The 16,940-nt window shown below is 23.2% G+C and overlaps 1 protein-coding gene across 1 annotated transcript in view; it reads right to left on the minus strand.

The window, feature by feature from the left end:
* Nucleotides 1-16,940, minus strand: part of LOC112598765 (alpha-1,6-mannosyl-glycoprotein 2-beta-N-acetylglucosaminyltransferase) — a 45,063-nt gene that overhangs the window by 26,150 nt on the left and 1,973 nt on the right. The window lies entirely within an intron of this gene.

Here is a 16,940-nt window from a genome sequence, read left to right on the forward strand (position 1 = left end):
GCTAGGGAATTAATTACTATTTTTCTATACCTACAACAAATTGAATAGATAAGTCCTTTAGAACAAGAAACGTTAAAACAAACTATAGAAATTATCAAACAAATAAGTAATAGCAAACAAAATACGCATACGACTAGAATAATGTGTTTTTAGTAAGAACTAAAAAGTATAATATAGTTCATATTTATAGAAACAAAAATGTTGTTATTTAATTTTAGGTAAAACAAATTTCTCATAGCCACATAGGTACCTACTACCTATTGTATGTAAGAGTCTATTTTACAGTAGATCGAGTGTAAACATTTTATAAAAAAAACGGTTCATAAAAACATAATAAAACTACTGGGGTTCTATACCACAATAAACTGAAAAACGTCAAAAACACAGTAACCAAATAGACATATCCAGAAAACTCATTTAAGAGAGAACAAATAATTATAAATATAATAAGAATAAGCCATCTCCCATCTCATGCACTCAGATAATAGAATCTTCTATTATCTATGCATGCACTATACTCCCCTGTTTGATAACTGAGGAACCTAATTTCTATCACACCTAACATACACTTATAATAATTAACTACTCCAATTATGCAAACTCGCTTATTTTCCTCGACAGTCAAAAAGTCCTCAATCAACACAACACAGCTAAAATTTTAAAATTTTTCAAACTAATAGACTTTGATAAAAAAAACTGAAAATATCAAATATTATATCTAATATTGTAAAAAACTATTATTATATTATGTAAATTTTACTATAGGCTAATAATCGAGATAATTGAAGCCTTTATATTAATAATAAAAAACGAAAAATCTGATAAAGTTAGGGTTGCCATATATCAGTTTAGTCAGGACCATACTACACAAAAAAAAAGTAGTGTTTTGAATGTACCGTCTATAGCTGTCCCAAAAAAGTTTTTAAGAACAGTCAATAATTATCCCAAAATTGAACTTCAATTTTTGATGTAAATATTTTATCTTTTAATAAACATTTCTTAAGTAGAAAAACAATATTGTTTTGAATGTTTTGATAAATGATAAAATAATTAAGTTGCTTATATATTTTGATTAACTGACAAAATCCATTTTATAATTGTTTTTCTGGTTTGATGACAATCATTAATTTATTAATAAATAAATTCATTGTTTCTTTTTCCACACAAACATGTTATGACTTATCGCTAATGATTTTAATTGTCTATTAATCTTAATTTTTATACTGTTTTATTCTTATTATGTAATTGTCAAGCTATCATAGTTTATACTAGCGGCTTTTATAATAATAATAAAAAAAAAAAAAAAAAAAATCGCTAATGATTGATGATTTTGTCGATTTGCCATTATTTCGATTTGTAACATTGAATTATTTTTTTGCCTTACATATGTCACAAATTTGAAATTGCTGACCATTGTGTGTGGTAACTGATAATATAGGTTAATCTAAAACTGGTGATTTACCATGGAAGAGTGGTATATGGTTTTTCTCATAAAATATTTATACAAATGTAAGTAAAATAGCAACCCTACAGATAGAATTAGATAAAAAAAAACTCTATATAGTCTATTATATAGTAAGAAAATATATAAGTATAATATTATACTTTATTATATATACACAAAATATAAACAATAAAAAAAATCGTCAATGTTAAAAATCGGGTCCACACAATAATATGATAGTAAAAAGCGATATCTAGTTGCATTTTTAATAGCTATAATATTGTAATAGTCTAAAGACTATATGCCATGTTCCCTTGAGGAAGACTGATATTGCAATAATTAATGTCACGATGATAGAGCTATTGCAGTATCGCGCTATTTAAATATTAAAACAAGCGTGTTAATAATATTGGTAGGTAATAGATTTTAGAATTTAGGGGATTAAGTTTGACCAAAATTACAACTAAATTGATTATTTAAAAAAATCTCAGAATAAGACTTAATACGTTTAAATTTGTATCTGACATAACCCACAATTTTTTTTTTAATTTTTGAATGCGGCCCAAGAGTCTAAAAAGATTACCGACCATTTTATTTCTGAATATACTGAATTAAATATTATGTGTATTTTATTTTAAATTAAAACCATTATTAAGAAATATAATCTTTATTGTATGTCATAATATATAAAACTTAATAACTAAAAAAAACGTTCATTCGAATTTTAATTAAAATAAATCAAAGTAATCAAAATACTTATGTGCTTAAACAATTATTAGTAAAAAAAGGGATGAAGTAAATAACCGCTTTCCTGTTTAATATATGTTGAATGTACCTACCACCTACTCAATAATAGTAAGAGACTGCAGTAACGTGTGTATTACACTTAAACATAATGAAAAATCATAATTTCATACTTAAAGCCATTTTGGGTGAAAACGGCTTGTCTGCAGTTTCTATATATTCCCAAATCTACTTTATTTATACTGCTATAATGGTAAGTTATTTTATTGTTAGTAACGCAGTAGATTGAATTATTTTCTTTAAAATTCATTACAATTATTATGTATTATTATTATTAAAAAATTATAATTACTACAATAGAATAAATATATTTGTACCACACATTATTGTTATTAACTTTCGAGTCAATACTATAACTTACCATAGAATGGTGTGAATATGTTAATGATATAAAAAACAGGCAATAACATAAAATAAATCTAAATTTTTTGAAAAAGTTATCGTGCTTATTAAATATAAATACCATTCATGTAAGTTTCAAGTTCTCACGTGAAATATTTTCATAGATATAAATAAAAAAACTAAAAATAATAGAAAATACCAAATATCTTCAAATAACTTAAAAAGAATAAAAATATCATCATACATAGATAATTTTAATAATATAATCGCTATAAATTTCAAGTATCTACGTATCAACGGTTATTCATTTTTCAAATTCAACAAAATAAGAAAATCGAATTGGAAACTGATTTTACGTAAAATTTCCAGTTGTATCCATTTATTAAGAAAAGTACTGAACATGTATTACTTTTTACTTAAACTTTAAAGTATACATTATAATATCACCTAAACATAGTATTGCCTATACTATTATGCATATAAAATTTATGCAAACTAAAATGCATTTTATATAGCTTTTGTATAATAATACGCCTAAAACATTACTTTATAATTTTATCCATTAACACCTTTAATGAGTTAAAGCTTATAATCATAATAATCATTTGTTTAGAACTGACATAATATAATAACTTAAGGATTCTTCAAAATTATAACCTATACAATACTTAAACCTTATTTAATTTATGTGGATTTCAGTGGATATTTTAACTAATAATATGTTGGATGATATTTACGTCACCAAAAGAAAAATATTTTTTGCCTAATAGATGATAATATATTATGATTTATGGGCGACAAGCCGACAATGTTTAAAATTATTATATAATTGTATTTAATAATGAATATTAATTTATTTTGTTTGATTTTGTTATTTATTTATTAATCATTTCGTTTGTAATTTTAACTTGAAAGTAAAAATAATTATTGAGATTTTTCACGATAACAAATTCGTGTGACTATAGTTCACTGTAGGATTCTATAAAACAATATAATACAAGAAAACAATATAAAATATCGATAACTATCATTCCACCACCGTGAACACGCCACTGGCTATAGCTATTGACTGGATTTATTGTTTAGTTTGAACCTCTAAGTTATAAATACATTTTTTGAAGAAGCTTGAAAATATAATGCAAGTTTAATGTTACTCATTGATAATTTCTTTAAATATTCACTGCAAGTATTATATGAGAATAATGATACTTGTTAAACACACGGATATTGGAATTAATAGCCTGTACACTCCCTGTATACATAATAGGTATAGGTGATTTTATAAGTAAAGCCACGCGTAAATATAAATGTAGACTATAGATGAAACAATTAATTTTTCTAACTAATCAATGTTTCAATAGATTATGTATAATATTACTCTAAAATTATGCATAGTAATACTATAATGATTGATGAATGTTAAAAAAAAATATACGAAATTAAAATAAATTAAGTATGTGTATAATAATATTCATTAAATATTTTTTTTTACCACCAATAATTAAATAATAATATTGTTTAAAAAAATATTTAGTTTCAAGATGAATCAGTTTTAAGCTTTTCTAACTTTTGATGTGTCAGATATAATATGTATTATATTTTATACATACTTGGAACATATTATCTTTATGTTCTATAACCATACATAATTCTAAGTAAAAAAAAATAACCATTTTTGGCCGTAATGAGTTTCTTTGAAAATAAAAAAAACTACAAAGTTGAATACATCATAATTTGCACTAACTATATAGACCACAAAGGAGAGGGTAAAATTCTATTGTTCATACCTACTCCATAACGGTATATATAACACATAATTGGAACAACGTATACTCGTATGTAATATACTCATCAAAGGAAGGAAAAAATGATGGTCTAGACGTATGGAGCGTTGTATTTCTCTGTCATAACTCATAATATTGGATGTGTACATTGTAAGGTCCAGCGATGATGTAGATCGCGGTTATTGTATAACAGATAACCTGATATTATATAATATGTATAGTTAATAAATAGTATTGATACAAGATACAATATTACCTTTATTATATTTCACACTAAGAGTGGTTTTTGAATTTGGTTTATTATTTGTTAAATTCAATAAAGTATGCACATAATATATTATGCAATAATGTTACACAATAGTTGGTAAGTTCTTATATTAGTTAAGTGCAAGTGTTGAAGTGTGCATTGTAGAATAGTCAATATTATATTAATTTTCAATGGTTTTTAAATTTCCGTTAAATTCATGTATAAAGTATAAATACGACGTAGGTACATATCATAAAAATCTAGACGCTTATTAATTAAATGCACAATAACGTTTTAAACATTTTAACTGAGTATATTACACTTATAAGTTTATAACATATTAAATATAGTTGAACAATTTGTACAACTACGCGTATTATAATATAAAAAATGTAAATAATATCAACAGTTGAATGAATCATAATAAAATCCAAGTATTAGTACATACACATAATAGTGTTTTAAGTCAATAATATAGTCATATAATATACATATATTTATAGTATACAAAATCAACTCGGTATTATACCAGTAACTTTAAAATAAAACTAATTAGTAAAGTTTTTTAATAATTTATAAATGCTAAATATATAGTTAAGTTATTTGACTATTTTGGCTTAAAGAGCATATTCATGTTAATCAATTATCGCTATTCATTATTCAAGATCAAATATTTAGAAGGAAATTTTTAACTGGCATAGTCAGTAATTGCAATAAGACATTAAATTAAAAAAAAAAAAAAATAATAATTATCATATTTAAAATTCTCGTTATGCAATACTACAATTAATAGTCTCCGCGATATGTTCAAACTTCAAAATAATTAACTGGTACATTTTAATAAAATAGTAAAAAATTACTACATGAATATTTCCTAACTCTTTTATTGCTTCAACAGCTATTTTCTAAAAAACAACACAGGAAAATATATAGTTGTAAAACTACTAAATTAATAAAGCTATTCAGCTATAAACGCTCAGAAACTAAAATCATGTAGGTAGTGTTTACAATGCATCTGTTGACAATTTCCGTGTTTTATGTACTCGGTAATATTTACAGACTGTTGTGTTATGCTTTAAGTTTATAGATGACATGTCATAAATAAGTTTTTAACAGCTCTTCTTTGTTTTTAAAATATTTTTTTCTACATTTTACTAATTATTACAGCAACTATCAGTTGATTATGCAGATTGATACACTATAGATAATAAATATGTATAATGTATATATTACACATACATAGATACTAAAATAGTGTACATTTATACATACTAAATTACTAATATAATTACTATAATATGTGTCCGTATAAATATAATATCTAGGTGTCTTTCATGTTTATATAAGTACCTAATATTTGTTTACATATTTAACATATTATTGTGTTTGTAAACAATAACAAACCAATTTAATTATATTATGTTTGATGCTATTCCTAGTAATATGAACAGTTAAACCAAAATATAACATTAAAACTTTAACAATATATAGCTGTTGTGGTTGTCATTTAATTTGATATTTTTTTTTTTATTTTTTTTTTAATCTCAAATATGATTTAGTTTAAAGTATTAAATTGTGACTTTTGAGACATAAATTCAATTATTATTTATACTGATGTCAATAAAATGTACTTAATAAAATGACCATCTATTTAAAAAACTTGCATTTACATGATATATATTATTTGTTATAGTTTTTCTGAAATATAATATTATGTTAAATAATAATTACAATAGTTAATTAGATTCATTCATTAACCGTTTGTAACAATTCGTTATTTTTTTTATAATGCTTCTTGTCTGTTTATATCAATACAGCAACACTAATTTAATTAACTAACTAAGCATTAATTAATAATTAGCAATAAGTATAAATTGTAGATACTGAATAAAGCGAGAATTGGTTCAACAATGATGTGTTCTTTTTGTCTTTCATCACATTTTAAAGCAAAAACAGTACTCCTATTTTTAGTATTTATTTATTTTTTAATCAAATAAATAAGTTGGTATTTTGAAAAATGTATGTAACACCAACTTTCAATAAAACTAATTTTTCATGTTTTTTTAGAAAGAGGAAATCGTAAAAATTTGGAATTATTGCCAAATTGTTATCCACATAAGATTTTTCTAATAATAATAATATTTTCAAAATATTTAGCTAACGTTGACCTACTCCCGCTATTTTATGGTATCTAAATATTGACTTGTTATAAACGATGTATTTAGCAAAAATTAGTTCAATCTACCAGGATAAAATATATATTTATATTATTAATAATAAGTATAGTATAAAACATAAAGTATCTTTTGAAATAGATATTGATCTACCAGTCACCTTCGCAAAAAATATTTTTTCGTATGCAATGATTTATTTTTGAATTTAGATCTAACAAACATATATTATATTTGTATCTTACTTAATGACAAGATACACTTTAAATTTATACTATACTACAGTGTTTAAGTTCTATAACTTTTTTAAATTCAGTCAAAATTTTAAAAATTGGACAAATTTATTATGAAATGTATTATTTTATATAATTACATTTTTTTTTGATAATGTTATTAAAGCCTAATACTTCAATAAATTCACTCCAATATAGACAATATTCAATCCTGATATATTTTATAGTGGATTATTCATTAAGTTGTTAGCTTCTATTGCAAATACAATCATGATTACAATCATTAACTTCATTGTTGTTCAGAATCTCTAATTATAAAATATGTTTCCAAAATGATAAATAATAATATACTGTATTAAACAGTTGGTTGTAGTAATGTTTGTTTTTATTTCAACTTTTACATATTAAATCAAGTTATGTCCTGTATAGCAATATGCATATTAATGTGGTTATTATACAAACAATGTACCTACTAAATTTTCAAATATTATCATAATTAACATCATCGATTTTGGTTAATTATATTAATGTTAATAACAGTATATTGTATTTTATATAAATTATTATCCACTAACCACTTATTATATTATTTAATGTGTTATTTTGACACCTTAATTGTAAATAAATACGAATCAGATTTATCAAAATGAGTCATTATCATTACGTAAGTCATAACTCATATCAGTACAATGTATAAAAAAAATACAATATTTAGATGATAATGTGGTTTTTTTATTGACATTGTAATATTATATTTATTGATTGAATAGAACTTTCATATTAATAAGAATCTGAATAATTGCAAATGAAATGCACAGCATACTCTATATTGTTTTAAGTAAAAAATTTCAAATTTATATGGGTATAAAACACCAGAATTTAGGATTTTAATGCAAAATATTGTGCGTACATTATCTTTTTATTTTATTATTGTGATTTATTAATTATCACATTTATAATATCTATTACACTATTTACACTAATAATTATATTGTGTATGTACATGACATACCAACTTGTAAATATTATCTTAACAAAAACAACTAAGCTACCTACTATTCAAATGTTCCTTACGGTATAATTTGTTTGAGATGACATAGAAAACTCGAATTTCATAATATAAGCTTATAAAACTAAATAAATAATTTTGCATATCTGAATAATATCGTATCAAAATGTGTTAACATAAATTCATAAATTGCTTATAAATATTTACCATTAAATAATATACCTTTTATAGTAAAAGCTAAAATTTCAATTCTATAATAAATTATTTTTATTACTACACTTGTATTTTATATTGTCTCCATATGATATTATGGTAAATAATGTATAATGCAGAAACATTTTTTTTTTTGTTAATTAGATTTATATTACATTTACATAATACGCATAAGTGTTCATAATTATATTTTATTTGAAAATTTTGTACGAAGAAATAAAACATATTAATGCATTATTTAATTTAGAATAAAATTATAGTCTCACTATGCTATCATGCAGTTTAAGTATAATTTATTATAATACAACATGCATACTGGTTTTATATAGTATATAATATTATATTTAAATTTAAATTTCAACTATAGACTACAAACCAAATGCTTTGATGTGGCTTAGCTCACCTATAATCGTGATTATCATTGAGGAAAGCTTCAAGTATATAATATGTATTAAAGTAGTAATAATAAATTAATTTCTGATGAGGAAATATACAATAGGTATACGTAAATTATGTTTAAAACATGAACACCTATAAAAATAAAAATTTTCTTTTTTTTTATACTAGTGGTGTATATTTTTATTCGAATATACCTATGCTAGTATTTACAGTTATTTTAATGTGACTAACTTTTTTATTTTTTTTTTTTATAAAATTATCAAATGTAAAATACTAACAGAATACTCATAATTACACCGGTATTATTATTTCGGCGCAGGATAATAGTTATTAGTATTATCAAACTACTACATTCAAAAAAAGATTCTAAGTAGAGTTTGATACCTAACCCAAGATATTCATTAGAAATAAATAATTACATATTTTGAACATTATAGCAATTTTATATTAATATAACCAATAATATGTGTTCATGAATTAGATCAAAATAAATCTGAAAAATTAACAAACTCATATAACTTTTTATACTGAGTTTTATTTAAATTACTAAATATTAGTGATTGGAAAGTAGTTATTGAATAACACATCATAGTGCATGTAAATAATTTACACGTCAATTATGAACATTGTTATTAACTGCGAGTCTGTGAATTCTATTATTGTCAGAAAAAATGTTTATTCGTAAATTTTTTGGTTCAAAAGAAACAAAAATTGAAACCAAACCAATAGTTACTAACGCTTATTTTTATAATATTTAGTATTTATTATTTTTAAGACATGGAGATTATGAACATTTCCATAATTATAATTACAAACGTATAAAATATAGACAAATATTATCGCACACAATTTTAATAGAAGCATTACCAAAAACTATGTTTCTAAAAGTATGTATAACTATTACTTGTTGATAAAATAATATAAAGTTATCATTTTATATTTTTATCGCCAAAAAATCAAAATATTTGTATAATTTAATATGTTATTAGTGTGAATACTGAATAATATCATATTTCGTAATAACCTGAAATTTTCGTTTAAAACATTACATATTAATATTTTATATGTTATATCATAATATTATAAGTTTGTAGCTAATAGCTATTAATTAAAATGTTATTATAACTAAATTTATTAAAAGCATAATATTTGAACTTACACAGTATGACGTAGTTTTAGTTATACCTAGGAATGAATAAAACTTCTTTATTAATTATTTTTAAATTATGAACTATAATAATATATAATACCTATATCATTATTTTGAATATTTTATTTTAATTATAATTTTATAACAATCATGCTTCATATGAATCATAAGTATAATAAAACAAAATTTCTTTATTAACACTATAAACTTTCTTCGATAGTAAACTATACACGTAATGGTCAGACTATTTCTAGGAAATAATTCTAATCTAAAACTTTATACATAATATTATAGGTATTATACGTATATACTATGTATAGATATAAATACACAAATTCTAATTTATATGATGTTGTATACTAATTATGTATGTAGCTCATGATCTGTATTATACCAATATCAAAATAGTACTTTAAGTTAATAATTTTTTTTTAGTTTTAAATTAAACGCAAAAATTGTAACTGAAAGTTATGAAAAAATTTTGAATTGTTTGGAATAGTATAAAAACAGTTGTTGACTGTTGTACTCATATATACATTTATTTCATAAAATAACATATTAAAATTAATATAATTTAACAGTCAATAGTTGTATAATCTTGAATGTTGTGTTTGATTAGATTAAAATTGTATAATAATATATACAATATGCATATTGTTAAACCAAGTAACTTTACAATAAAAATAATTTTAATATATTTTCTTTTTAATTAAATACCATGCATTCATTATACAATAATATAACACATTTAACTCGTATAAATAAATAGAAATAATGTATTAGATAATTATATTTAATGTATGTATAAATACTGTAATTTATTACGTGTGTGTGTGTGTGTGTGTGTTTTATATCGCTTGTCTGGCAGAGATCTAGGAATAGATAATTTAATATCATTAATTGATCAACTATTAATTAATTTTAATAATCAGTAGCGGCATTCAGACAAATTATTGTGTATCGTAATAATACTATAAAATCAATCGATTTTCTAGAATATTATACATATTAGTAAACAACGTAATACATTATCAATATATTAGATATCTTTATTGAACATTTACCAATTGAATATTACTTGAATATAATTAAATAGTAAATACTTGTAAATACCTATTTTTAAATTTCTTAAAAACTATTAATTATTAGGACAAAACGGTTTTATTTTCTTACGGTAGTGCAATTAACCCATATTATGTTTCGAAGTCCATAAAACTTACGTCTACATTCAAACAAAATTAATTCGTTCCGATAGGTCGAGGGTAGTAATCGATTTGGTTCAAATTAATTGACATGCCTCGTGTTTTATGCTAGTATAATCAGTAGAACCAATTACCTACATCATGGATTATATTTTCTTTCAATTGCGACATCTTTCACAACACGTTAATTTTTTTTTTCTATTAGAATAGACGATTATATTAAATGTAAACATGACTCTCAGTGTTACATCGATTATAGACGGTCAACTAGCTACAACAATCAATGATACTAAATAAAATACAATCAAAAACCTACAGCCCCTGTGTTTAATATCTATCGATGCTATTGTAAAATAATAAGTAATATGGGTAAATACTAACTAATAATTTATTTTTGAACATACATATTTTAAGTCGAAATGACCCAACCACAAGTTTTAATTCACTGTAGTGGCATTGAAACGGCAGTTAAACTATTTTGTAACAGATATAGGCATATATTATGTTGTTTTTTTGCATCTCTGAAAATATATTCTTGGCACAAGATTTACGTATGATATATATTATATAATACTTAACTGCTAAAGCCTAAAGTAATTACATTTCTTGAATCGAAATTATTACTGAATAAAAATCAATAACCATTTACTGTATATAGTGTGTATGGATGGCCGCTATTATTTTTATATAATATTTGACAATCCACCTAAACCCGAAAAAACACGTTTTATTTCTCATATTTGTACGAGAAGTTGAGAAATAGTCACATATATTGTATGTGTGTGTTTATATATTATAATGTATATAACAATATATATCATATTGTACTAAAAGTGGTGTGTAGCTGAAAAATGAAAAATATGTCAAACGAGTTTCGATCTTAACAAATATATAGTTACATTACTTGGTCAATATTTTATCAACTATATAATATGACTATATATTTTGTATCTACATCTTACATGAAAATATAAAAACAAATAATAAAAATATTAATGCTGTACTTCGCTCTAAGCTTAAAATATATAGAAAAAGACAATAAAGTTTGGGCTAATTAATACACAAGTTTAGTTTTTGTTTCCTTTTGTATTATTATTGTTATTTATTTTTTTAAATACTTTTTGTTACCTACGTAAAAATATGCTATTACGCGGCACGTGAAATTTTTTTGTTGATATTTTTTTTTTATTGAATTACACTTAAACCGAAATATAACAAACGAATTCCTTGTTTATCCAACTTACGTCGGTAGTAACTGATAGCTAGACACCATCCAATACCGCTTTCAACTTTTACATATAACTTACAAAATAGAACTAGATAGGTATGCACTGTGGCACCGTATCAAATCCACCGTAGATTTAATTTACATCCGTCACTGATACTCAGCTCATATACACACTTCTACATAACTTTAAACTTTAGACAATTTTACACTCAAAAATCTATAAGGCATATTGATGTAGCGAATTAAAATATAACACAGTTATTATTTTATTCATTTTTATGCTCTTAAAATATGTGGATTACGTCTATATGATAAAGAATAATAATCTTCTTTGCATTCGAAACAAATAGTTAAGCCGACGGTTCTGTACACATTTAATAATATCTTGGTATTAATGACGACAGCAACACAATAAGATTTTGGAGTTCTCTTAAAAAAAAAAAACAAACAATAATACATATAATAGGTCGAGGGCGAGTGTCTGAAGGGCGAGTAACACTTTTGTAGTTTTGTTGCTTTTAACTGTTGGTATAACAATAATGAGTTTATAGTAAGTTATATTGAAATAATATATCTCTTGTATTTTAATACACTCACACAATATCTAATGTATAATAACTACTATTTAACAATACCAAGTAAACGCACATCAGCGTCAGTAATTTTTCTTTTTATTATTATTATTTCGTTTAAAAGATCTATTATTATTTTATTAGCGAATAATTATTCACATGCCTACTGAAATAATGTAAAATTGCAACCAATTTTCGCAGAAAAAAAAAAGAAAAATGAGTAAAATTTACATATGTTACATTAAAATTAATCACCTGGTCATGCAGTTTATCGCACTGACGTATCTGTAACTCGTTTTTTGAAGGTCAAAATGTAATTAAATATAATAGTTTTTATAAAAAATTAGAACATTGTTTTAAATACATTTATACGGTTTTAATTATTTTCATATTTTGCAAAACATTGAGTTGAATATTTCCTAATATTCAGTAAACTACCATTTAATTATAATAAATATTTTATTTTATTAATTTCATTAAAAACAATACATCATTTTTATTTTTTGATAATAGCAAAAATTCAAGAACTTGAAAGTATACTTACACGCTAACTAAAAACCAGCGTATATTAAATTTTCAATACTACTATTGAAGTTAATATAAACCCAATCATATACCACTTATGTATACCATTTATAAAAAAAGTATTTTACGATCTAAAGAACTATATAGGAAAGTTTTGATTCTCTACTTCTTCATAAAGCCATGATAATATTTAAATACCATTGCAATATAATATACACCAATATATATATTTCTTACCTTTCTTAAAATTTCAATTTTTCTTTTTTATACCTCTTGCATCATCTTAGGTACCTTTTTATAGCACTACAGTAAACACCCGTTATTAAGATAACATTATTCTGCTTTATATTATGATATCAAAAACACAGGTTGTCATTTAAATATCAAAAGTTAATAGTAGTTTAAACACTTTAAACGATAAACTTAGTGATAAAAACAAATAAGGACGATGATCTTATAAAATGTCAAAGTTGTAAATATTTTATTCAATTTAAAAAAATAAATAGTTGTAAAAAATAATACTTAAAAAAAATATATTTGTGACAAATGAGGGTTTACAGTTAAAATAAATATTTAGTGAATCACCAAGTTTTCTCATCCCATATCCTTTATACGCTTTAATGATAGATTTCAAACACACAACTTTGATTTTTGGAATTTGTTGGTGCATCACCAAATATCTATATATTATGTTGAAATTTAGATTTTTATAAATGTGTTTTTGAGGTATGTCGTCAGCCCTAGTTTAAAAAAATTGATAAGTATACGTTCTCTGTTTGAACCTGTTAATCTATTTGACCCACATGTGTCCGCATTATTTGACGTTATCATTCAAAAGTTCTTCGCAAATATTGAGACGCATATACGGCATTCTTTTTTTTCAATTTACGATATGTATAATATTACAGCGTGCGTGTAGTGTGTACCTACATACTATTATAGTTTATATTTGTAAAATTGGAGATTTTATCAAAGTTAACTAGTTATCCATATGCCAATCGCTATTCGTAGTCTCAGTAGTAGATTTTTCAGTTATACTTGAGTCGCAAACGTATTATTTTTGTAACATTATAATAAATGGACTTAAACATCAAAAATCAAGATACGTAGAAAGAAAATAGTTAAGAAAAGATAAAAATTAATTTATAGTCAACTAATATTTTATGATTTTTATACAATATACTAATATACAGTATAAAAAAAATTTTTAAATTACTGTAATTTTTAATTTTAATTTTTTTTAGGTACATAAAAATAAAAGCTTGTCGGCCGCAAAATGAGTGCTTTTTATCAAAAAATTTAAGATTAGGTAGTTCTTTTATTTTTAACTTATTAAAAATTGTTTTTTATCATATTAGTATATTACTGTATTAAATGTAAAACGATACACCTACTCGAAAAATATGACTTAAACTCATAACTCATAATTCATAATATATCAATAATAATAATAATAATAATATTACAGCATTAACGAGTTTACAGAAAATATTTATTTTTAAAACACATAATTTTTCTAAAATGCTATAATTCAATATTCTTACCTTTATATTCTTTATATATAGATATACTATATATATTTTTTAATAATGTGTAAGATATAGTCCGAGGCCCCAGTACCATAAATTTTAGGCTCATTGAGTGGTATAGTTACGTCACTCATAGATTTATAATATAGGTAATTGAAATTAATTAATGGTTGAACAAATGACCTTTTACATTCTGACATATCGGTTATGATGGTACGACAATCATACGGATGAGTTGGTGAAATGTAAAAATCAATTGATGGTGAACAACGTATTTTATGCACAGACGCACGGTGTAGGTATACGTTATTTTAACACATATAAAGCTAGAACCAGTAAATTTCAATGTATGGTATCAAATGATAAAATAGACGGATGCTAAAATATTTCAATAGTTTTTCCATTTTAAAATATCATCTTCCACCATTGTATTTTAAATATTTACGAACTGCCGTAACCAACACGCGGTTATATTGATTTTTAGATGAATATTTTGTTATTCGACACTGTTAAAATAAGCGTTAATTATTATTAAGTAAAATCTAAATTTAATTTAATAAATTGTGAGCATTTTGCATGTATAACTAGGCATGTAATAATATATAGTGTGTATAATTTACGTTTGGCGTACCTATTTACATTTTAATTACAGTGTAAAGTACCAACGGTAAAATACACTTTTTTTCTTTTCACGCAAAAAACAGTAAGCATATGTTTATGTGCATTGTGTATTGGATATTATACTTGGTTATCGATAAATAATATAAAATAGTATTCATATTGTGCATTAATGCATGATGTTAAGATAATAATCTTAAACTAGAATGCTAATTGTGTTGAATGAGACTGTGGTGAGAACAGAAAAGGAGTTACAATAATAATAATAATGGTAGAAGTGAAATCGAAAAGACATGTATGTAATAACTTAATAAATATTTTATATTAGAATGTCGAAGCAGGTTATGTATTTTAGAACCGGAAGTGACAGGCACACACATAATATGATATATTATTATTGCAGGTTTGAGAATTTAATTTGTAAGTTTTACATTATTCAAAGGAATCGACGTTAAGTAGTTTAATACAATATTATTATTATTGAGAATTTATTTTAGAATAATTGTATTATATACTGTTTTAATTTAATTTAAATTATTATGATTGTACAAAATTTAATTTAATTGTTATGTAGAGCAGCCGCGAGCATCTCGAAAAATATCGATGTGCAACTCTACTCATTTATAACCTTTATAATTGCTTATTAATAATATTACTGTTTGTTCGGAATTCAATATTAATACCTACGTAGCAAATGCTTACAAAATGTTTCATTTCAATATATAAAATTAAACATTACATTCTTCCAATACAGAACAAAAGTTTTAAAAAAATCACGATGATATCAAAAAATAAAAATCATAAATTATTCTATAATGACTTAAAAATCCTCGCAAATTATATTCTCAATTAAAATAATCACAAATAATTTGTGACCAATAATAAATTATTGTTATTTCTTATAATTCAAAGTTTCGTTGGTATACATAATAATTATTACCTATAATTTAAATAGATATTTAAAACCAAAAATAGGATTTTATAGTTTTATAAATAGTAATTTTAATATTTCATGAATATATACCTATTTATTTTGATACAAAGTTTGATACTATAGTTAATTATTAAATTAGAATCATTTAAAGTTTTATAAATTAATTTCGCAATGATCATCTTAGTGTTTAGTTATAAGTCAGAATAATTATATTTTGATACTCTGAAATTACGTTAAACAATACGTAATAAAATAACTTGCAGTCACATAAAATTTAATTTTATGATCGTAAAATAAATGTACACACGTAAATCAAAAATGACATATATTTTATAAATTATACAATACTGTAATGGTCAAAAATTGTATGACCTAAAAATCGTAAATAACACTAATATAGAATATAGGTATTATAAAAAAAAAAATAGCTATCTCAAATCTTCTGATAACAATATATTATATTATTATCTACATAGAATACATCGTATAACAAAAAGTATGTTCCAAACGTTATTTTTCTATTGTATATACCTACC

Source organism: Melanaphis sacchari, unplaced genomic scaffold (assembly GCF_002803265.2).
Source record: "Melanaphis sacchari strain LSU unplaced genomic scaffold, SCAv2.0 Contig4_pilon_pilon, whole genome shotgun sequence".
Classification (NCBI taxonomy): domain Eukaryota; kingdom Metazoa; phylum Arthropoda; class Insecta; order Hemiptera; family Aphididae; genus Melanaphis; species Melanaphis sacchari.